Below are 24,765 nucleotides of genomic sequence, written 5' to 3'. Positions count from 1 at the left end.
AAGCAATGCTATTACCTCAAGCTATTGGCCAAGATTTTATCTCCAGGCAGGTTTTGAATGCAAAGGAAAACAAGATTTACAATTACATAGCAGCAGTCACAATCACCAGACATCCCAAAGTGCTTTATGGTTATTTACGTACTTGGTGAAATGTACTCAATATCGTAATGTAGGAAATGTGGCAGATAATTTGCATACAATAAACTCCGGCACACAACAATGTGATAATGAGAAAGTGATCTGGTTTTATGAGCAATAAATATTCGCCAGGCCACCGAGGCTAACTGCTCTACTCCAGAACAGTAGGGCAGTCCAGGCCTCTGTTTAATGTCACATTCAAAGCTGGCATCTCTGACATTGCAGCATTCCCTCAGTACTCTACTGGAGTGCCAGTCTGGATTTTGTACTCAAATCTTGGCGCAACATTGAATCCATAACCTTCTCACTCAGAGATGAGAGTGGTACCAGCTGACACTTGCTACATTGCAGTTTGACTTACATTTTTCAGGCTTTCATTCTTCTGAACCATCTCTAATGTTTTTTAAAGTTATTATTACTTTGTGGGTTATGGGTGTCACTGGCAGGGCCATCATTTACTGCCCATAGAAACTTGAACTGAGTGGCTTGCAAACCCATTTAAGAACCAACCACATTGCTGTGGATCTGGACTTACATGTAGGCCAGGCCAGGTAAGGATGGCAGATTTCCTTCCCTATAAGGAATGAGTAAACCAGATGGGTATTTATAATAAGCAACAATGGCTTCATGGTCAGCATTAGGCTTTTTGAATTCAAATTACACCATATGCCATGGAGGAACTCAAACCCAAGTTTCAAGAGCATTACCTCTGGATTACTAGCCCAGTTTCAATTTTGCTACACCACCGCCTTTGCTTTAATTGTGCTAGGAATTTCGGTCCACTGATACAAGCTATTTTCTTGTGCTTTGCCCAAGTAGCCACCTTCACAACCATGTTCGGCTTCACGATTGAGCAGCATCCTGTTCTCACCCGATACAACTTAATGGAAGTCACTGAAGATTGATCAGGAACAGCATCTGATTTTTCATAGCAGCCTTGAGGATAAAACAAATGCTGGAATTTACAGCCTGGCTGACATCAGGTTAATCAGTATAGACTGGGGATCAGACTTGAGACTTTAGTTATCTACATGACTCACTTTCATGCCGGAGAGAGGAGTTTATGATCAGAGCCATCGCAGAACTGTGGTTAAACCTTCCAGTCCTAAGTTTCTACAGTGGCATGAAAAAATGCACATCTGTTTTCTGACCTACACCATCTCAAAAATTCATTGTAACCTAACCACCTCTGAACTTCCCGTTACTCTCTCTGTTACTCTTCTAAGCTGAACACACCATTCAGCTGAAACTGAACACAAAAACTGACACAATCTAGAGTCAGTGCAATTTTGACTTTGAGTGATATTGTAAAGCAGGTGATATTGATTGAGCTGCTTCTTCTACATTGCGCTTACTTTTTACTTCTATTGAAATTAGCAGAAATATAACAACAGCTTGAATTTATATAGCACCTTTAATGCAATGAAACACCCTAAGGCTTTAGGAAATAAAATATGATACCAAGTTGCAGAAGGAGATCTGAGGACAAATGATCAAACATTAGGTCTCGATTTTGAGGATATCTTAAAAAAAGAAAGCGAGGTAGAAAGGAGGAGAGTTGTCGGGAAGGAAATTAAGAGCTTAGACTGGTAGATCCCAAGAGCCGATAGATCCTGGGTAAGGTTGCCTCGATAGCATTAAAACCTACTTTGGCGCTCGCTGTTTGGTCACACCTCTTTTGGATGGGATTCTGATTCCGGCACCTTGCGGGACTTAGAGATATCCCGTGAGGTGTAAAGGCTGCAGGGAAGCCCGTGGGAGACCTCGCTCAGGATCTACCGGCCACATTGCGCTCTCGCTGAAGAGCACGCAGCCGATAGATTGCTGTGGGAAGCTGGCCAGAGTGCATCTGAATAGTCAAGCCTGGAGGTAAAAAAGGCATGAAAATGAAAAATGAAAAAATGAAAATCGCTTATTGTCACAAGTAGGCTTCAAATGAAGTTACTGTGAAAAGTCCCTAGTCGCCATATTCCGGCACCTGTTCGGGGAGGCTGGTACGAGGCTCGTATGGGCGTGGGAGAGGTGGATGGGCAATGTTTCAGATGTAGGAATGGGTGGTCTCAGTTACAGCATGGCTATACGTTTGAAAGCTCATTTCAGGGTCACATGTGGCACCAAGATTTCTTTTTGTTTAAGGTGCAATTTAGCATGGGCAATCCACCTATCCTGCACATCCTTTGGGGTTGTGGGGGTGAGACCCATGCAGACATGGGGAGAATGTGCAAACCCCACACAGACAATGACCCGGAGCTGGGATCGAACCTGGGTCCTCAGCGCTGAGGCAGCAGTGCTAACCACTGCGCCACTGTGCTGCCCCGGCACCAAGATTTCTAACAGTGTGGTTCAGCCTCTACCTTGGGAGTGGTGTTTAATGGACAGCTGAATTCATAATGTCAGTTTTAGATAACCACCAAAATCCAAACTCTATACAACATGCAGAAAACTCAATATCATAACAGACTCAAATGCACGTGGAGACACTTAATAGGTTACATGTATCAATCAAAGTCAGAGCTAACATTTTGATTTGTCTCTTTATTTCAATACATTTTGAATATTACTATAGTGAATGCTGCTGGCATCATACGTAAGATGGGGTATTTCGACCTACAACATATTGTTTGTTTTCACCCTGCCCAGCCCTGTGCAGCTGAAATCCTCCAGATTTGATTGTTCTAATGAACCGTGGCCGGCCTCCCATATTCCATCTTCCTTAAACTTGAGATCATTCAGAACCCTGCCGCCTGTGTCCTAAGTGGCTCCGCATGCTGTTCACCCATCAGCCCCGTACTTGCTGACCTAACCTAGCTCCAGGTTAAACACTGTCTCAAATGGGAAGAGATGATGAATAACATTTTTGACTGTTTTATTCATCATGAACCTACCATGAACTCTGGGAGGAATAATAACATTTCAACAAAGTCTGTTCCATTGTTTAAAACCAGATTCCTCTACTAGCTAGTCTTCACACAACATTCACACACACGCTTTTCAGCTGAAGTCACTGGACGGTGATGAAGAATATGAAGAATTGCCTGATTCCTTCCCCTTTCCCTTCTCTGGGCCAAAGACACAGAGGCCACATAAAGTACCCCAAAATCAGATGAGTAGAGATGAACGAACACAACACAGACCAAGAATTATAATAAGGATTGCTTTGAGTGGCACAGCACCACACCACACATTTACCAACAGAGTTGTTGTTACTATACGAGGGATTGAAATTGCCCTTTATTATAATAGGAATGAATGAAATGAACCTGTGTGAAATTCCATGACTGGCCTTTAAAAGAAGATATTGATATGTGTATTCTAAATGGGTTAACATCTAGACTAGAACATCAAACAGAAGAATTTTGTATGACATGTAAGCACATTTGTAACTGATAATGCACAATGCAAATTCAATTCATTTTTCATTCAGAAATTTGACGAGTACAACGATCAACAAAGAGCAGGCAATTTGCTAAAATTGCTGAGATTGTACTCTAAAACTGGGAGATGCAGTAATAGTTAGAATATAACCCGCCATGAAAAACCTTACTATGATAGTTCTTTTGGAAACTAAACAAAGAGAACATTTTAGATTTAAAACAATTTACTTTTCCCATGAACTGTAAGCATCAAATCTCAAATACTTTATGCTTAGATGTGAAGGGAAGGAATCCTTTTCATATTCTTATCTTCTTCCCACAGGCTTGCTATGCTGACAAGAGAGAGATGCCAGGCAGACAGAGCACTCCACAATGCAGTCCCTATCCTTTCCACAACACATGGAGCATCAGCTGAACAGCCAACAGACGAGATATCTCGTGAGTTGACAGCACTTTCTGGAGGGGGCAATGGACAAGATGACAGACACTCCAGGACAGTGTCATCAGGGCCAGCCAGCCTTCTGTATTGAGAGACTACCACCTGTTGAGAAAACCCAACAGACAGGACAGAGGGACACAATCACCTCTGATAGGGTCTCAAGTGTAATAATTCTGCACTCTGTGAATAGCTTTCTTTTAAAATAGATACGTTGGGCTGGAATCTCTGTTTCGGCAACTAAGTGACAGCTGAAATGGAGGATTCGTGCACATTTTACGATGCTAAAATCAGCACCGACCCCTTACCAATTCCGGGACCGGTGTGGGACTAGCAGCGACACCAGGTGAGACTCTCAGCTCCGGCGCCGAAAACAGCCGGAGAATGGTTAGGTCCATGGCAGTGCATGCACATGACGATGACCTGCAGTGGTGACGCTGTACAACATGGTGTCGGCCTTGCGCGGACCCAACCTGCCAAATGCGACCCCAGAGGCCACCCACTGACCACCCTCTGGCCACACTCCACCAGTCCCACCAGGTCTTGCAGAAGCCCCCCCCCCCCCCCCCCCCCCCCGGCCAACGACACAGATCTCGGCCGAGTGTGGCTGCGCTGGACACAGTCCACAACCACCACGCCCAGTTCCCAACCGCTCAGACCACACGTCAACCACGCGGTCAGGAACTCAGCCCATCTGGGGTGGAGCATCACAGGAGGGCCTGCCGATGACGTGCCAACATTGTTTCAATGGCGTGCAGCACAATGATGCCATGTTGGAGGGGGCGGAGACTGAAAAACTGGCATCAAACCGGCACCATCCCCGATTTGGGCATTAGAATGGATTCTCTGCCCGATTGTTGATTACGATATCGGTGTCGGGCAACGGAGAACCCCGCCAGTTGTGTTGAGATATCGGTGAGGTTCATAAGGCTGCACTTATTGCCCTAAGGGGATAAAGAGGCAACCACACAATGTTGGCCTGCCATCGACTGGAAACCTTCCGAAGGGGAACTAAGGATGGGAAATAAATGCTGGCCGAGCCAGCATCACCACATCCCTTAAATTAGTCATTGTTTTTACCAGGTCAAGTAGAAGTGGGAAGTTCCTTTTCCTGATTTGATAAACTTTAAAACAAAATTTAGAGCACCAATTTTTTTTTTCCTAATTAAGGGACAGTTTAGCGTGGCCAATCCACCTAACCTTCACAATGTTGGGTTATGAGGGTGAAACCCACGCAGACACGGGGAGAATGTACAAACAGCTTTAAACCCTCAGAGGTCTCTGTTCCCCCAATTCTGGCCCCTTATTTATTCCCAATTTTAATTGTTCCAGATTTAACAACAATTCCTTCAGCTAAAAAATGTCCCACGGCGACATTGATGCAATACAAACAGTGGAACGATACAATAAGAAGAGAAATTGTAATATCCCGCATGGGGCCCACGGGCTGGGAATTCCTGTCTGCCCTGTGCTCCTTGTGGAGAATGAGCTCGCCCACAAGGAGTGGGGTATCTCAATTACCCAATATGTAAGGTCTGCCAATAAGGCACTGACCAGTGAGGAACACAGTAGGGGATCTACTGTAGATATCGTTTGTATAAATAAAACTTTGTTCTTATTTAACTCGGTGTGGACTCCCTGTGGCCTTATTAAAGGAACGTTTGTCATTTTGAGTTGAACTGTGCATCTGCTCCTCACCTGATGTATCATTTTCACATAAACGATGGAGACACCATTATCCTCACTGTTATTTTGACAGAAAAGTTTGGCCTGTTTATCTTTTTAAAATTGCATATTTATAAAATTTTGGTCTCTTTATTAAGAAAGGATATGATTGCATGAACAGCAGTTCAGAAAATGTTCACTTGACTCATACCTGGGATGGAGGGGGGTTACCTTATGAGGACAGGTTGAACAGGCTGGGTCTGTATCCATTGGAGTTTAGAAGATTGAGACGTGATCTTACTGAAACTTTCCAAATCCCTCGGGATTTGGCAGGGTGGATGCTGAAAAATTGTTTCTCCTTGTGGGAGACGAGAACTAAGGAACTTAGTTCAGAAATAAGGGGTCTCCCATTTAAGATGAAGATGAGAAGATTTTTATTTCTTTCAGAGGCTTGTGAATCTCTCTTTCCCAGACAGTGGGACGGGTGGAGCCAATGAGAATTTTGAGGCAGAGTTAGATAGATTCTTGACTAACGAAGTAGTCAGATTCATCGGGGGTAGATAGAATGTGGAGTTGATGTTACAGTCAGGTCAGCTATAATCTTACTAATTGATGGAGCAGGCTCAAAGGGCAGAATGGCCTACTCCTGCTCCTAGTTTGTATGTATCTTCTCCATGGATAGATTAGTTGATAAATGAAGAACTGAATCATACATGCTGGATAAGTCACAGCTTCAATCCTGGATATGTGTTGGCTTACCTCATTACTGTTGAGATTGTGTTAGATGAGATTCAGCTAGCCTCCACACTTATGCATCATGGATTGGGTAAAACAGCTAATCTTTCCGCTCCCATGTCAGTTACTGCGGATGCTTGATGTCTGAATTGAGTTCTGATGTGATGCACACCATTGCTGAACAACTAGCTGGTGCTTACTGTCTAATGTCACACGGAACATGCAAACACATGACAAAAGGTAGCCAGTGCCCGTGGCACTGTATCCCAGGAAGAATTAGTGCCTTCTGGAAAACAGGCAAGGAAACCAAGGCAAAAACCCAAAAAAATGGCGGCATGGTGGCACAGTGATTAGCACTGTTGTTTCACAGTGCCAGGGGCCTGGGTTCAATTCCAACCTCAGGTAACTGTCTGTGTGGAGTTTGCACGTTCTCCCCATGTCTGTGTGAGTTTCCACCGCTTGCTCCGGTTTCCTCCCACAGTCCAAAGATGTGCAAGTTCGGTGCATCGGCCACAGTAAATTGCCCCTTAGGATGGGGTTGCAGGGTGGGGGATTGGGCATAGGTCGGGTGGTCTTACAAAGTGTCGGTGCAGACTTGATGGGCCAAATGGCCTCTCTTTGCACTGAAGGGAATCTACGATTCTATGAACTTAGAATTCAGGGCAAATAACATTAGTTATTACACTGGGACAGATATCCACTTTATTCAACAAGAAAGTGACACTTGGCTGAATGAATAAAGAGTTAACATAATGCACTACTTTGTCAAACAAAACGAAAGCAAATTCAGAATTTAATTCATTGTCTCTGCTGAGGCAGGGAACACAGAGTCTTACAGTCTCTGGAAGTCAGGGAAGGGGGGAATAAAACATTTTCCAACAATTTCAGTGGGATGATAACTGTGCAAGAACAGAATTGGGGTTACTCATGATGTCTCCATGTTTAACATCCTATTGGTAATGAGTAGCCAAACCTGGAAATGACGAGTGGCAATTCTGACAGGACTACGGTTGCCGGAGCTCGTGGAACTGTGCTTTTGTGAGAGCCAACATGATTAGGGAAGACAGGAGAGAATTAAGCCCATACTGCTCTTTAAATGAAACCTGGACGACATAAAAAAACCTAAAATTCTGCAGGCAATTGTTTTCTTATAGCCCTGAAATGGAAGACACAGAGGCTTAATTGGTATACAGTCCTCTGGGACATGGTCAAAGCATCTTCATCTCTTGTTAGTATAAACAAAGGAAAAAGCAATCCCTGATTGGCAGCATAACCCTCTGCGTCACTTCCAGGCACCAAGTCCATATTAATTATCTGCACACGATACTCCTGCTACCCGTCGAGCTCATCAGAGACGGTGTCAGCATCTCGGATCCTTGCCCATTAACAGCAATGTCACCAGAAGCCCGTTTCCTTGCAGGCAAAAGCTTGAACCAGCAATTGCTAAAAGAAAAGTCTTGCATTTATATAATGCTTCATAAAGTTCAGGATCTCTCAACGTGCTTTACGGCAAGTTGCTGTTGTTTTTATTGCCTGTGATGCTTCTCATTGCCACATAGCCATTGATCCCCATTATTTAGGTTCAGGAAATTACACAAGACCATTCAGACAAGATTGTCTGATTATGAAACTGAATGCATGCTAGAGTCAGTGACTTCAACTAAATAAAGGATTAACCAGAGTTGGGATTTTAAAAGAAGTCCAATTGCATGATGTAATTCAAAAGCAATGGCAGAATGTACGCTATAAATCTCACTTGACATTATTGTATTTGATTGTCTGCCCTGCAACTTTATCAAGGCACAGCTCAGCTGGTGGCATGGTGTGAAGAGCTGTGACGAGACTTTAATCCACAGGAACCGAAGGGGTTTGTATGGGTCAGGAGTGTGAGAACACTTAAGGGTGCTGAGTGAGCAGGAGATAGCATGAAGAGGGGATGTGCATGTCACTCCACTTAAGTGTAATTTATCTCTGGACTAATTTCTGGGTCATCTGGTCACAGTGGGCAGGTGAGTTATTTCGAAGAATGTTCTCTGTGAATTGGGCAATTTTTCTTTAAAATGTTCAACTTGCCAGTTCCAATGAGGAGATGTGGAATGGACAGTCAGCATACACTACATGAAATTATGTGATCTGCTAACTTGGCAAAAATTTACCCTGACAGCCAACACCTTCAGGAAAGTGGGGCAGGAGAAGACTCTGAGAAGGTGGGGGCAAAAGAAAGAGAAAGATTAACAAACATTTTTCTTTGAGATGAAAAGCCTTGATATTGGCAGGCACGCACGCTCCAGCTTGTTGCTGCCATTAACTCTCGTTCAAAACTGAAGAACAAACAGACTTTCTTTCTGAGTGATCAGGCAGTCTGACATTGTGAAGATGTTAATTTTCAGCTTTTGAATTGAGACATTGGACAGGATGTTAAATAGAGAAGCATAGACAAAACTGTGACGCAGTGAGCACAGGGGCTCCTGTGACCCATTCCGTAAGTGAGGATTCTCAGTTGCATGTCAGAAGGACATTCAGCAGCCAACACAAAATTAGCTCAGATTTCCCGACGGGAAATGAGGTGTGATCCCTGTGGGGTGGATCAGCGCAGTCCAGAGTGCAATCCACTCACCTTGAATCTCTTTGGAGCGAGGTGAGATTTGGCCCACAGAAATTAAAGGGCACCCAATTTCAGAATAACGCTGCAGCACCCCCCACATCACTGGCATTGGGCCCTCAATTTTTGGCTAGGTTCCCCCCTAGACACTGGCAAGACACCGGGCCCAAGTGAGCGACACTCTGTTATGGATACACCAAATGCCCCCTCCTCTGTCAGGGTCCCCCCTTCAGCTGCCTCCTCTCTTCAGGCACCCCTCAGTCCCCCTTTGATGCTCCACCCCTTGGCAGTGCCAACCTGAAGCCGCAGACTCCAAGACGGAGCAATGGGATGAGTACCTCTCTACACTTATCTCTGGGGTGCCAATTTGGACATAATAATAATCTTTATTGTCACAAGTAGGCTTACAAAATGACTGCAATGAAATTACTGTGAAAAAACCCCTAGTCGTCCAATTCCGGCGCCTGTTCGGGTACACAGAAGGAGAATTTAAATTGTCCAAATTACCTAACAGCACGTCTTTCAGGACTTGTGGGAGGAAACTGGAGCACCCGGAGGAAACCCACACAGACACAGGGAGAACGTGCAGACTCTGCACAGACAGTGACCCAAGCCAGGAATCGAGCCTGGGACCCTGCCTCTGTGAAGCAACAGTGCTAACCACTGTGCTACTGTGCTGCCCAAATTCTGAATTCTCCCTCCGTGTACCCGAACAGGTGCTGGAATGTGGCGACTAGTTGCGTTTCACGGTAATTTCATTGCTGTGTTAATGTAAGCCTACTTGTGACGATAAAGATTATTATTTATTATTATGACATTTCATCTGAAAGGTGGCACCTTCCACAATGTAGCACCCTCTCTGAATTGCACTGAACTATTAACCAAGGATTTGGACCCATTCCTTTTGATTCACAGAGCCATCGCTGACACATGAAGACTGACCATTCTTCAGGTCAGGCAAATTGAACATGAATGGGGGTCACAGTCAAGTCCAATCTTACCTTCACTTAGCAACAATACCCAGAAAATTGGATGAGACCCTGCAGTATGTAATGCGACACTTGAAATGGAGCCGTTTCTTGGTCAAGAATAAAAAAAGATGTCTCCTAATGGCTGTTTGGAATTTGTATTTCCTCGTAAGGAAATAAGCCATAAAGATCAGGGGCGGGATTCTCCCCTGCCCGGCTTGACGGGGGGTCCCGCCGTAGGGGAGTGGCGCCAGCCACTCCGGGGTCGGGCCTCCCCAAAGGTGGGGAATTCTCCGCATCTTTGGGGGCTAGCCCCGCACCGGAGCGGTTGGCACCAAAGACTGGCGCAAAAAACCGACGCCCCCGGCAGCGGGGCTGGCCGAAAGGTTTTCGGCGGTTGGCGCATGCACCGGCGGTGACGTCAGCGGCAGCTGGCCGCTGACGTCACCACTGGCGCATGCGCGATGTGGGTTTCTCTTCCGCTTCCGCCATGGCGGAGGCCGTGGCGGCCGCGGAAAAGAAAGTGCACCCAGGGCACTGGCCGGAGTCTGAGCGGGGGGCCCTGATCGCGGGCCTGGCCACCGTGGGGGCACCCCCCGGGGTCTGATCGCCCCGGGGCCCCCCCCCCCAGGACCCCGGGGGCCCGCTTGTGCCGCCGATCCCGCCGCCACCAAAGGTGGTTCAAACCTCGGCGGCGGGAGAGGCCTCCCGGCCACGGGTCTTCGGCCCATCCGGGCTGGAGAATCGCCGCAGGGGCCTTGCCGATCGGAGTGGCGTGATTCCCGTCCCCGCCACTTCCCGGGTGGCGGAGAACCTCTGCCACGACGGGGGCCGGATTTTCGCGGCCCCAGGCGATTCTCCGACTCTGCTGGGGGTCGGAGAATTTCGCCCCAGGTTGCTTCTGTGTGAAGTTCAGCATGATGTGCTTGGGAGAGATGTTGCATATGTCAGTGTACTTGGCTGGCATGTCACAAAGTAAATACTTTCCTTGCCTATTGTCTGCCTTTTGGAAATTGTACTTGTGACAATTGCTCATACTTTATGCAGTTTAAAAAAAAATAAAAAATTTAGAGTCCCCAATTCATTTTTTCCAATTAAGGGGCAGTTTAAGCGTGGCCAATCCACCTACCCTGCACATCTTTGGGTTGTGGGAGCGAAACCCACGAAAACACGGGGAGAATGTGCAAACTCCACACGGACAGTGACCCAGAGCCGGGATCAAACCTAGGACCTCGGCGCTGTGAGGCAGCAGTGCTAACCACTGTGCCACCGTGCTGCACCGACTTTATGCAGTTTTATCCTGATCCTATGTGTTTGATTGCCATGTCCAGTCAGGAAACAGCCAAACCTGGGAAATCAGCATTATGGAATTGGGATCACAATATCACATTGATTATCTGGACGGAACTCAGAGGTGGCTCTCCGGCCTCTGAGATTGAAGCCAATGGATCAAACCCCACTCCAAAAGCTTGAGCATGTGACATTCACGGACTGTGCCGTTCTGCACATTGCCAGAGGTACTGTCTATTGGATAGGATTACGCACCCGTCTGCCTTCTCAGGTGATGTAAAAGATTCACTGACACTAGCGATAAAACCTCTCCCTTTGGTCAAATCTTTGCTCACCTCGCCTATGTCACTGACTCTGTGTTTGTCTAATGTTGAATCATGCTTTCCTGCAATGTTTTGGGACACTACACTAAAATTGCTATAAAAATAAATCTGCCCATTCACGTGGACTATTTGAAGAGCAGCAGGTTTCTCCCTGGCATGCTGGCCAATACTAATCTTCAACTAACGTCAATTAAACAGATTAGTTGCTCTTTAACAAGAGCAGAATAGTTTTCCTGTTCCTGCGGACTTTAATCCCTTAGTCAACATTAATAAAACAGGTTAATAAAAGCAAAATATGATGGTGGATACTGGAATAAAAAATAGGAATTTCTGTAAAATCTCAGCACATCTGGCAATACAGGGGCTGTTGGGGCCCCTGGTAATAGGAGCTGGTTTAGCACACTGGCTAAATCGCTGGGTTTTAAAGCAGCCCAAGGCAGGCCAGCAGCACGGTTCAATTCCTATAACAGGCGGCGGAATGTGGCGACTGGCGGCTTTTCATAGTAACTTCATTGAAGCCTACTTGTGACAATAAGCGATTTTCATTTTTTTCAATATCTGTGGAGAGAGAAACAGAATGAATGTTTTGAGTTCAATGTGACTCTTCTTTGGAACTGAAGAGTTTCCCAGCACTTCCGGTTTTATTAAAACAGGTTGTCTGGTTATTATTTAATTGCTGTGAGCTTACTGTGTACACATTGACTGCAGAATTTCCTGATGTAATGATAGTGATTACACTTTTTAAAAGTACCAGGAACTGCTTGTGACATATTGTGGTTTTTTGACAGACTTTCACATCACATCACTCCCCCCCCCCCCCCCCACCCCCCCCCCCCCCCACCCCCCCCATTACCTTTGATTCCCTAGTCGATCAAAAATCAATGGATCAAACCCCACTCCAAAAGCTTGAGCATGTGACATTCACGGACTGTGCCGTTCTGCACATTGCCAGAGGTACTGTCTATTGGATAGGATTACGCACCCGTCTGCCTTCTCAGGTGATGTAAAAGATTCACTGACACTAGCGATAAAACCTCTCCCTTTGGTCAAATCTTTGCTCACCTCGCCTATGTCACTGACTCTGTGTTTGTCTAATGTTGAATCATGCTTTCCTGCAATGTTTTGGGACACTACACTAAAATTGCTATAAAAATAAATCTGCCCATTCACGTGGACTATTTGAAGAGCAGCAGGTTTCTCCCTGGCATGCTGGCCAATACTAATCTTCAACTAACGTCAATTAAACAGATTAGTTGCTCTTTAACAAGAGCAGAATAGTTTTCCTGTTCCTGCGGACTTTAATCCCTTAGTCAACATTAATAAAACAGGTTAATAAAAGCAAAATATGATGGTGGATACTGGAATAAAAAATAGGAATTTCTGTAAAATCTCAGCACATCTGGCAATACAGGGGCTGTTGGGGCCCCTGGTAATAGGAGCTGGTTTAGCACACTGGCTAAATCGCTGGGTTTTAAAGCAGCCCAAGGCAGGCCAGCAGCACGGTTCAATTCCTATAACAGGCGGCGGAATGTGGCGACTGGCGGCTTTTCATAGTAACTTCATTGAAGCCTACTTGTGACAATAAGCGATTTTCATTTTTTTCAATATCTGTGGAGAGAGAAACAGAATGAATGTTTTGAGTTCAATGTGACTCTTCTTTGGAACTGAAGAGTTTCCCAGCACTTCCGGTTTTATTAAAACAGGTTGTCTGGTTATTATTTAATTGCTGTGAGCTTACTGTGTACACATTGACTGCAGAATTTCCTGATGTAATGATAGTGATTACACTTTTTAAAAGTACCAGGAACTGCTTGTGACATATTGTGGTTTTTTGACAGACTTTCACATCACATCACTCCCCCCCCCCCCCCCCACCCCCCCCCCCCCCCCCACCCCCCCCATTACCTTTGATTCCCTAGTCGATCAAAAATCAATGGATCAAACCCCACTCCAAAAGCTTGAGCATGTGACATTCACGGACTGTGCCGTTCTGCACATTGCCAGAGGTACTGTCTATTGGATAGGATTACGCACCCGTCTGCCTTCTCAGGTGATGTAAAAGATTCACTGACACTAGCGATAAAACCTCTCCCTTTGGTCAAATCTTTGCTCACCTCGCCTATGTCACTGACTCTGTGTTTGTCTAATGTTGAATCATGCTTTCCTGCAATGTTTTGGGACACTACACTAAAATTGCTATAAAAATAAATCTGCCCATTCACGTGGACTATTTGAAGAGCAGCAGGTTTCTCCCTGGCATGCTGGCCAATACTAATCTTCAACTAACGTCAATTAAACAGATTAGTTGCTCTTTAACAAGAGCAGAATAGTTTTCCTGTTCCTGCGGACTTTAATCCCTTAGTCAACATTAATAAAACAGGTTAATAAAAGCAAAATATGATGGTGGATACTGGAATAAAAAATAGGAATTTCTGTAAAATCTCAGCACATCTGGCAATACAGGGGCTGTTGGGGCCCCTGGTAATAGGAGCTGGTTTAGCACACTGGCTAAATCGCTGGGTTTTAAAGCAGCCCAAGGCAGGCCAGCAGCACGGTTCAATTCCTATAACAGGCGGCGGAATGTGGCGACTGGCGGCTTTTCATAGTAACTTCATTGAAGCCTACTTGTGACAATAAGCGATTTTCATTTTTTTCAATATCTGTGGAGAGAGAAACAGAATGAATGTTTTGAGTTCAATGTGACTCTTCTTTGGAACTGAAGAGTTTCCCAGCACTTCCGGTTTTATTAAAACAGGTTGTCTGGTTATTATTTAATTGCTGTGAGCTTACTGTGTACACATTGACTGCAGAATTTCCTGATGTAATGATAGTGATTACACTTTTTAAAAGTACCAGGAACTGCTTGTGACATATTGTGGTTTTTTGACAGACTTTCACATCACATCACTCCCCCCCCCCCCCCCCACCCCCCCCCCCCCCCCCCACCCCCCCCATTACCTTTGATTCCCTAGTCGATCAAAAATCAGTCTAACTCTGCCTTGAATATATTCAATGATCCCTCTCTGTGGACAAGAATCCGACCCTGTTGTCACGAGTTTCCCTGTGGTGCATATGGTGAACCATTCAAACCTGCATTGACATCTGCGAGTCAGGAAGAACCGGCCAGTAGGACTGCCCAGACAATCCCTCCTAGTGCACGTGCAAGATGGGGAATCTCAGTGAATGTTTATCACAATTCTAGCATACCATGGTGTGGCATGTTGGACAATAAATGCAGAAGGTTTTCATTCTTTGCATATTTTGCCCATTAGGGAAAGGGAGAAGGAGATGGGATTTGTCTTCAGCACAACACTAATTGCACACAAAAATCAGACGGAGCACTAACTGTATTCTCATTAGACCATGAAAAGCAATCAGGATTCAGTTTCTGGGGTGAAGAACTGCCAAAGCTTAAGGACATGTAGCTTGGAGTCCAAAGTGGGCAATGGGCCAAATCAAGTAGAATTTTATTTCTGAGATGTTGAAAATAATCACTGAGACAGGGCTTGGAATGCATGGCCATGTTAGATCTAGCTCAGTGGGGCTGTGGAAAAGCATTACAATATGATGCAGGGGCATTCTGTTTGTTCTTCACTCCCTATTAGTAGCAAGACCAAAAGTATTCCACATGGCCTTGATGAGTTAATTCCTCAGTGAACAGATAAGGCAAGACTTTGGGAATTGGGTCAACCACTAGACAGAGTCTAATAAACCTTAGGGAGTTCTGAACTTGGGCCTTTCAAAATAAAATGTTATTATTCCTCTTGGATAAGATTGCATAAGGTTTTCATTCTTGGACGATAGGATTGTAATCAATCTGAGTCCCCTAGAATCTCTTAAAGGAGTGTCACTAAAGCAGACCTTGTTTTGGCTGCAACGTTGCAATGTAAGCCAGGAAACGTTCCAAACGAGTGAAGAACCACTTCAGGAGATGATTCTCCAAGACTTCCCCATACCCTCCCCTCCTCACTCCAGCAACACTGCTTCCAGCCAAGATCAACAACAGTGAAGGTCACCATTCTTTCTTGCGGTCAGTGGGTAGAAAACTCTGTGGGGGCAATGAGGCAGTTTCAACATTGCTGGAGTGTATCGAGATTTCCCCTGACATTTGGGGAGGTGGACTGCCAGAAAATTAAATACATAATCAGTTGTATCTGGGTCATGAAAAATGCACCAAAATTGGCTTTACTTTGTAAATTGGATTGATCTCACATCCCTGAGAGCCCCAGTATAGCATACCGCCAACTGGAGCAGTTCGCAACATAAAGAGGATGTCAATCCACTTCCATAAAGAAGTTCAAATGGAATGTTTAAAAGCCCGCTCCACTAAATAGCATTTAGTAATCATTTAAATACACCAGCAAAGTCTGGGCAATTAACATGCATACATCCACACTCCAAGGCCCGAGTGAACTGCACTGTGGCTTGGGATACGGTAGCATTGTGGTTAAATGGGTAGTCGAATAATCTAGAGACCTGGACTAATGATCTGGTAACATGGATTCAAATCTCACTGCACCACCTGGGAAAATCAAATTCAACTAGTTAAGTAAATCTGGAATAGAAATGCTAGCATCAGTGATATATCTGGATTGTCATAAAACACATCCAGTTTACTGAGTCCTTCAAGGAAGGAAATCTGCTGTCTTAGTGCGATGTGCTAACTAGCTAGCAAGCCACTCAGATGTGAAGAACCGTCGATAGCTTACCATCGACATCTTAGGGGCCTTTGAATGGGTATTAACTTGGCATGTCCAGATCCAAGGAATAAAAGAAAACCTGCCATATAAACTTCACAAATCTGTAGTTCTGTACCTGGAAGCAAGGTATTCTCAGTCTGAAAGGCACTCCCACCTTGTGGGGAACTCCAAGAAAACATCCTCATCACACAACCAATTTGTAAATTTGAGTGTGAGCATGAAGGTCACAAAAAGGCTTTTTATCAGAAGGTTTGATCTCTCTGAAAAGAATAAAGGGAGATCATTTTACTTCTCACAGTTCCATAAATCAAACTTCTGTAAGTACATATTTTTCTTGGCTCTGAGGAAGACAGACCTGTAAATGGTTAATGATTTATAAGTTGTTCTTTGCTTCAAGGTGATGCTTAACCTCTGACCTTGGCTGCACTATTGATCATCCAGGTGTGCTTATTCCTTGCAGATTCTTCACACAATTCCTGAAATATTTATTGAAAGGAAGGTTTATTTATGAAATTAAACTCAATTTTGTATGGATTATTCCAATTTTCTCTGGTGAATAAATGGCTCACAGTGTAAATGCATCATATTCGTCATTGTAGTGTAGTCATATAAACATTTCCCAGAGTTAATCTTAAGGTGCAAGGGGTAGGGCAGTAATAGCAACACCACATTTGACCTTTGTTTCCTGAAGCTAGGAAGGGGGAGATTCCTGATCCCGATCACCATCAAATGACCCCGCCTGGAGGGCATACATGTGTAGATGTCATATGAGAGCACGGCTGAATTCCCCGCTGCTGATGTTATCTCAGTTCAGACACCATGAATTATTGCGGTAGCAGAGAATGACCAGTGTCCATAGAACTGCAGTCCAGCACATAACAGAGAACAAAAGGATGCAAGGGTGTGATAAGGGGGATTATGTTCACATTTATGTTCAGCGTTCTCATCAGAGCTGTGGGCCCATCGCAGACTCCCGAACTTGGCGGGAGGGGGGGGGGGGGGGGGGGGGAGAGCCAAATCTTCTATGAGTCATCTTCGTAGCTGCAGTGAGTGTAGTAAGTGGGCGCTTAAAAACAGCTCCAGCTGCCAGGCTCTTCGTTCTAACTCCGGCCCCAGTGGTTCCAATGCCCAGAGGGCCAGGAATTGCTCTCAATTTGTGCCAGTGGAGGGCTGCTGGTCCATTGTCCTGACTCACTTACCAAATAGCCCCCTCCAATGGGAACATGAACCGAAACAGAGAATTCTGGCCCATAACTGGTCTTTGCTGAAGATCTCTTAATCTTCTCCCTGATTCTTCTGGCAATTACATTAAATGCTAAGGTTATAATTAGCACTCTGTCAGTCAGAGAACCAAATTGACAATGTTTATCTAATAATGTGTCCTAGGTAAAATAATATGTTTTCCCAGTGACAACTCCCAGACGTAGAAAGTGAGCCATAATGTACCAACTGAACATGCTGTCTTGGCGATGGAGAAGATGTTGTTCATTGGTTTAACATCTCAGATGGGTACAGTAATTGTGTTGACTGCAGCATATCCCGGCATCAGACAGCACATAAGGACAATATAAATGGTCATCAACACCAGGTTTCAGTTGGCAATTTACTGATGGCAAATATTCAGAGTGTGTATAATGTTCTCTATCCCGCACATGGATGTACGAGTCATTATTCTCCCTTGTTCAAAATGAATCCTCAAAGTGATTGTTGAATTGTATTGCCAGCTCATTTCAATTGCTTCCCACAGTTCTACTTCTTAAAATAAATTTAGAGTACTCAATTCTTTTTTTCCCAATTAAGGGCCAATTGAATGTGGCCAATGCACCTACCCTCCACATTCTTTTGGGTTGTGGGGGTGAAACCCACGCAGACAGGGAGAGAATGTGCAACCTCCACACAGACAGTGGCCCGGGGCTGGGATTGAACCCGCGTTCTCAGCGCCGTGAGCTTCTAATAGTTCTAATTAGTAAGAATGGGAACATATATGTTTGGTGGGGCAGCACGGTGGCGCAGTGTAGCACAGTGTAGCACTGCAGCCTCACGGCGCCGAGGTCCCAGGTTCAATCCCGGCTCTAGGTCACTGTCCATGTGGAGTTTGCACATTCTCCCCGTGTTTGCGTGGGCTTCACCCCCATAACCAAAAGATATGCAGGGTAGGTGGATTGGCCATGCTAAATTGCCCCTTAATTGGAAAAATGAATTGGGTACTCCAAATTTATATTTTTAAAAATATGATTAGTTCACTGTAGCTGATACTTTTGACTGGAGCTAACTTTAATCCATTTGTTTATTCCTCACTCCCTAAATGTACCTTGGTTTAACAACATGCTGCATCATTCCAGATAGAGGAACGAATGCCATGTGACACAAACATCAACTATTGTTTTAAAACTGCAACTGGATTAAAATTGGTAGCAATGAGTGCCATACAAGACTGGAGGTTGTAACTGCCGTAAAAATTGCAGGATAAGGGGAAAAAACAGTACAGCGGGATTAACTCCCTAAAAGAGTTAGTACAGACTTGATGGGACAAATGGCCTCTCCTTGGGCTGCACTGCTCCAAGTGACTGTTGAATTGTATTGCCAGCTCATTTCAGTTGCTTCCCATAGTTTTAATTAGTAAGAATGACAAGATATATATTTGGTGCACAGCAGCACATACTATGACTGTAGCTATGTTTAATCATTCAAACCACACTATCACCTAATATCCATTTGTAACACACACTATTCAATTAGCAAGAGTGGTTGTGGGAGGAAAATGGTTATAAATTTTCCATTTCTATTCAATTAACATAAATAACCACTTTATCAAAATCTCTCTCTAGCAATGTCAACCATACCATATGAAGCAGATGCAAACACTTAGTGGCTGGCCCTGCAGCTGGTACTTGGCACTGCCCACAATGATTACCAGTTTATTCCCCAATCTGTGCTAAATGAGTTGATGTCATCTGGGGCATGGTTGGGCCATTACTGTTGGCCTCAGAAATCCAGGCCGATGGAGATAAGTTATCAAAAGGAGGAACAAAAGGTTTGCTTGAAGATGGCACTTTTCACAAACTCAAAACATGCAAAAGCCAACAGACAATGTTTCAAAGTGTTGGCCCTCTTGTAGTATAGGAAATCTGGCACAATTAATTTTTACATGGCAAGCTCCCAGATACAACAATGTGAGAGAAAGATAATCCATTTTTTTTTCATGGTATTGGTTGAGAATTCTTCTTTGAAATTGTACCGTGGGACCCTTAAATCCACTTGAAAGGGAAAACGGGGTTGGTTTAATATCTTATCAGGAAATCACTTCTCGGCCTTTTGGCTAAGATCAAGTGCAGTAGCCTTTTGGCTCAGATCTGGTATGTCTCTCTTGTGGGGACGATGAATTGGATTCAATTTGAATTGGTTTTTGGAGCAGGCAAGGAGCTGGATTAGGGGCTTGCCCCTGACCCACACTCTGAGCCCTGGCTTTGTAACTCAGATAAATTAATTTTTTAAAAAAAGCTTATCAGGAAATCAGCATATCTGAATATATTACCTTCCCTCGGTATTGCAGTGAAAATGTCAGTCTAGATTTGAGCTCAAGTCTCTGGAGTGAACTTTCATGGGAATTGGTGCCTTGGGCAGATACCATAAAATGACCAACACCCTTAAAACTGGGGCTCAAGAGAGCGGGAGAGAAATTAAATAGGACGCTTGCAAGGAGGAAAGAGTATCAAACCCAACAAAACTTCAGCATTAAATCAGGCTTCATCCCAAACCTCTCCTCAAGTAAGGAAGGAACGTGCTCACTTCGGCAGCACATATACTAAAATTGGAACGATACAGAGAAGATTAGCATGGCCCCTGCGCATGGATGACATGCAAACCCGTGAAGCGTTCCAAAAAAAAACATAAGGAAGGAACAATTTACCGTATTCATAGATGCGGTGAACTGGAATTTCCTCTCTAAACCTCTATAGCTCTCACCTCCTATAAATCTGCCTCTTAGATCAAGATTTTGAGTACCTGACCAAACATTTTCTTATGTGCCGCAGTGTCAAATTTTGTTTGATATAATTCCTATAAAGTGATTTGAGGAGTTTCACTATCTTAAAGGTGTGATATAAATGCAAGGTTTTGTTGTGAAGCACCATCCTGTTGTCCATAATTCCCAGCCCCAAGGCTCAGTGGCTTTTGCCAATCATAATACATGCGGAGCCAGACGCAAAGGAAGGGAGGAGAGTATTGTGTTCTACTGATCTGTCATCATGTCATTTAGTCTTTCACAGGGGAATGTGCATTCAAAAGTTGCATAGAGATAGAGGGTCTTGCTATGGACAGTGTAAATCACTTACATAGTGCGAACTCCATCAAGTCCTGCTGCTCTGGTCAGTTCTATAAATCATCTGATAATTGGGTGCAAAGAGGAGCTGAGGGAGCTTCATCAGTTTGATTAATACGTTGTCCAGTTCTAGACAGATGTAGTTCATGTTTTATGAGCAACTGCAGCCAATTCTGGCACGATATCCTGCTGAAAGAACAGAGCAGCTGAGAGCCCTCACAGCAATATAAACTTTTTTGAGATAACGGACTGTGGATAGAGGATTCTAAGGACACAATACACTGGCTGATAAGGAACACGGGTTGGTTAAACAAAACAAACATTGAATGAAAATTGGATTTTAGACATGCTCATTGGAACACAGCAAGTGAAACCACAAGGGAAAATACAATACGGCAACATTCATGCACTCAACAAGCCTCAAAATGCTGGACAACAAATTAGCGACTTGTTGAAGTGTAGTCAGTGTTCACAGAATTTATAGTGCATAAGTTAGTGTTCCTTACACACTAACAACAACAACCAAATTGCACAGAGCAACATCCTATAAACATCAATGGGATAATGAAGCAATTCATTTGTTTTTCTTGACGTAGGTTATAGCATGAATATTGACCAGGACACTTAGAGAAGTCTCCTGCTTAGTACTTTTCGCATCTGACTCAATAACTAGTTGGGACCTTGGTTTAATGTTGCATCCAAAAGATGGTAGTGTAGCTCCCCCTCAGTATTACACTGAAGTGTCAGCCTTGTTTATGTGCTCAGATCCTGGCGCAGGACTGAACTCACAATCTTCTGACTCAAGAAGGAGGGCGCTCCCAGTGAGTCACACTGATAGAGGGAATTTGTCATCTCATTTTCTTCCTTCCCCCTCCCCCTTCCCTATTTATTGCTCCAGGCAATGGAGCCCTCACCTTTTTCACTCCTTGCTCTTGCAACTCCATTTGAAGCCTGGATGTAAAATGCCTTTGTGATGCATGCATGAGTAAGAGGTACATGGTCAGTGAGGGGAGATTTTGGCCTGAGTAAGACAGAGACCGAGTGAGTATACTTGGGAATTTGGTTCAAAGCGGGAATTCGACGCATAGGGGGTAAGGTTGACCGCAAGAAGTGTGATTTAGAATAGAGTGCTGGGAATTGATAATTAAGGGAGTTAGGGAAGACAGGGAAAGAGATGCTCGTTTGCTTTTTGTTTTCTAACTTTCTCTGTCTTCAGGGAGTGGTTTTATTCTGCTACAGGAGAAGAAGCCAGTTATTTCATGAGAACCTGGTAAGTGACTATAGTTTAATCTATTCTTAAAGTTCAAAATGGTCGAGCAACTGATGGTACTGTTAATAAAATATATAAAAGCAAAAGTAAAATATATAATTAAACAAAATAATTAAATAGTTAATTAGAACACATTAAGGATAGCAGACAGGTGATGTGTCACAGCTGCAGCATGTAGGAGCTTCAGGGTGCTAGTTTGATCCGGGGGAAACAGTCTGCAGTGAGTGTTTGAAGTTTGAGCAGCTTCAGCTCAGAGTTTATGAGCTGGAGGCTGAACTATAGATAGTGCGATTCATCAAGGAGGTTGCAAATTACCTGGACTCTTTTTACCAGGAGGCAGTCACACGTTTTAGGACAGGATCTTCTGATTTGGTCAGTGGTCAGGGGCAGGAGAGTGACTGCAAGTGAGGCAGGTAAGGGGCTCTGAGGACAGGAGCCCAGGAGCCTCAGCCTTTACAATTGCCTCACAACCCAAAAAGGTGTGCAAGAAAGGTGAATTGATCACGCTAAATTGCCCCTTAATTGAAAAAAAAAGAATTGAGTATTCAAAAATTCTAAAAAATAAATGAATAAAAAATAAAGGGCGATTTTCTCCAACCCCCCGCCGGGTCGGAGAATCGCCGGGGGCCGGCGTCAATCCCACCCCCCGCCGTGTCCCGAAGTCCCCGCCACCAGAGATTCAGCAGGGGCGGAAATCGTGCCGCGCCAGTCGGCGCCCCCGCCCCCGGCGATTCTCCAGCCTGTGATGGGCCGAAGAGTCCCGCTGCTGTCAAGCCTCTCCCGCCGGCGTGGCTCAAACCACCTACCTTACCAGCGGGAGCAGGCGGCACAGGCAGGCTCCGGGGTCCTGGGGGGGGAGGCGATTTGGCCCGGGGGGAGGGGGGGGGGCCACGGTGGCCTGGCCCGCGATCAGGGCCCACCGATTGGCCGGTGGGCCTGTGCCGTGGGGGCACTCTTTTCCTTCCGCCTTCGCTATAGTCTTCACCATGGCCAAGGCGGAGGTGACCCCCTCTCCTGTGCATACGCGGGGATGATGTCAGCAGCCGCTGACGCTCCGACGCATGCGCGGACTTCCGCCGGCCGGCGAAGTCCCTTCGGCCCCTGCTGGTGTGGCGCCAAAGGCCTTCCACGCCAGCCGGCGGAGCGCCAACCACTCCGGTGCGGGCCTAGCCCCTCAATGTTAGGCCTTGGGCCCTAAAGGTGCAGAGACTTCCGCACCTTTGGGGCAGCCCGTGGCGGAGTGGTTCACGCCACTCCCTCACGCCAGGACCCTGCGCCCGCCGGGTAGGGGAGAATCCCGTCCAAAGTGAGCGTTGTTGGAGAAAGTGAGCTTGGAGAATTATTTTTTTTAATTTAGAGCACCCAATTGAATATTTTCTCCAATTAAGGGGCAATTTTGTGTGGCCAATCCACCTACCCTACACGTCTTTGGGTTGTGGGGGTGAGACCCACCCAGACACGGGGAGAATGTGCAAACTCAACACGGACAGTGACCCGGGGCCGGGATCAAACCAGGGTCCTCGGCACTATGAGGCAGCAGTGCGAACCACTGCGCCTCCGTGTGCCCAAGCATGGAGAATTCATAATGGAACAAAATAAGATGGTAGATAAATCAAATCGGTATTTTACATTAGTCCTCACTATAGATGATACAAGTAACATCCCAGAAGCAACTATAAACAAAGAAATGGAAGGGAGGGAGGAACTCCAGAAAATTAGTCAGCAGAGGAGTAAGTGGTACTAAGTAAATTGTTGGGGCAGTGGGCTGATAACAACTCAGATCCTGATGGACTTCCTCCAAGGGTCTCAAAGAAGTGTCTAGTGAGATGGTTGTTGCATTCATTTTGATTTTCCAAAACTCTCTAAATTCGGGGAAGGTAGAAAATATAACCCCATTATTCAAAAAGGGAGGGAGACAGAAAGAGAAAAACCACAGGCTAGTTAGCCCAACATCTGTCATATGGAAAATGTTAGAAGCTATTATTAAAGAAGTAATAGCACTTGGATAAGCTGAAGATGATCAAGTTGTTTTATGAAAGGGAAATCGTGTTCAACCAATATATTGGAGTTCTTTGAGAAAGTAGCCAGTGCTGTAGATAAAGAAGAACCAGTGGATGTAATGTACTTAGATTTCCAGAAGGCATTTAATGAAGCGTTACATAAAAGGTTATTGTGTTAAATAAAAGCTCATGTTAGGGGGGTTAACATGTTGGCATGGACAGAAGATTGGCAGGCTAACAGGAAGCAGAGAGTCGGCATAAATGATTCTTTCTCAAGTTGGCAAAATGTAACTAGTGGTGTGCCACAGGGATCAGTGCAGGGACCTGAACTGTTTACAATTTATATAAATGACTTGGATGTTGGGATTTGAGAGATGGTTGCCAAATTTGCTGAAGACAAAAAGATAGGGAGGAAAGTAAGTTGGGAAGAGGACATACGGAGGCTACAAAAATATTCAGATACGCTAAGTGAGTGGGCAAAATCCGGCAAATGGAGTATAATTATGGTTAGATGTGACATTGTCCATTTTGGAAGGAAGAATAAAAGAAAAACATGTTGTCTAAATGGTACGAGATTGCAAAGCTCTGAGGTGCAGACAGAGCTAAGCAATCCCACAACCAATGGATCAAATCTGAGCACTGCAGCCCTGCCATATTGAGTCATGAATGATGGTGAACAATTAAACAACTCACTGGAGGAGGAGGCTCCACAAATATCCCCATCCTTTAAAAAAAATTTTTAGAGTACCCAATTAATTTTTTCCAATTAAGGGGCAATTTAGCATGGCCAATCTACCTACCCTGCACATCTTTTTGGGTTGTGGGGACGAAACCCACGCAAACACGGGGAGAATGTGCAAAGTCCACACGGACAGTGACCCAGAGCTGGGATCGAACCTGGGACCTCAGCGCCGTGAGGCAGCAGGGCTAACCCACTGCGCCA

General features: G+C 44.9%; 2 non-coding genes across 2 annotated transcripts; both read left to right on the top strand.

Moving 5' to 3' along the window:
* Window positions 1–19,530: 19,530 nt before the first annotated feature.
* Window positions 19,531–19,717, top strand: LOC119954576. Its single transcript, XR_005458267.1, has one exon. It is a non-coding gene; the product is annotated as a U2 spliceosomal RNA (small nuclear RNA).
* A 295-nt stretch (window positions 19,718–20,012) lies between these two features.
* Window positions 20,013–20,119, top strand: LOC119954588. The gene has a single exon (XR_005458270.1). It is a non-coding gene; the product is annotated as a U6 spliceosomal RNA (small nuclear RNA).
* Window positions 20,120–24,765: the final 4,646 nt, after the last annotated feature.

This window comes from Scyliorhinus canicula, chromosome 19 (genome assembly GCF_902713615.1).
Source record: "Scyliorhinus canicula chromosome 19, sScyCan1.1, whole genome shotgun sequence".
In the NCBI taxonomy this organism is placed as follows: Eukaryota; Metazoa; Chordata; class Chondrichthyes; order Carcharhiniformes; family Scyliorhinidae; genus Scyliorhinus; species Scyliorhinus canicula.
This window is presented reverse-complemented; position numbering and strand designations above follow the sequence as displayed.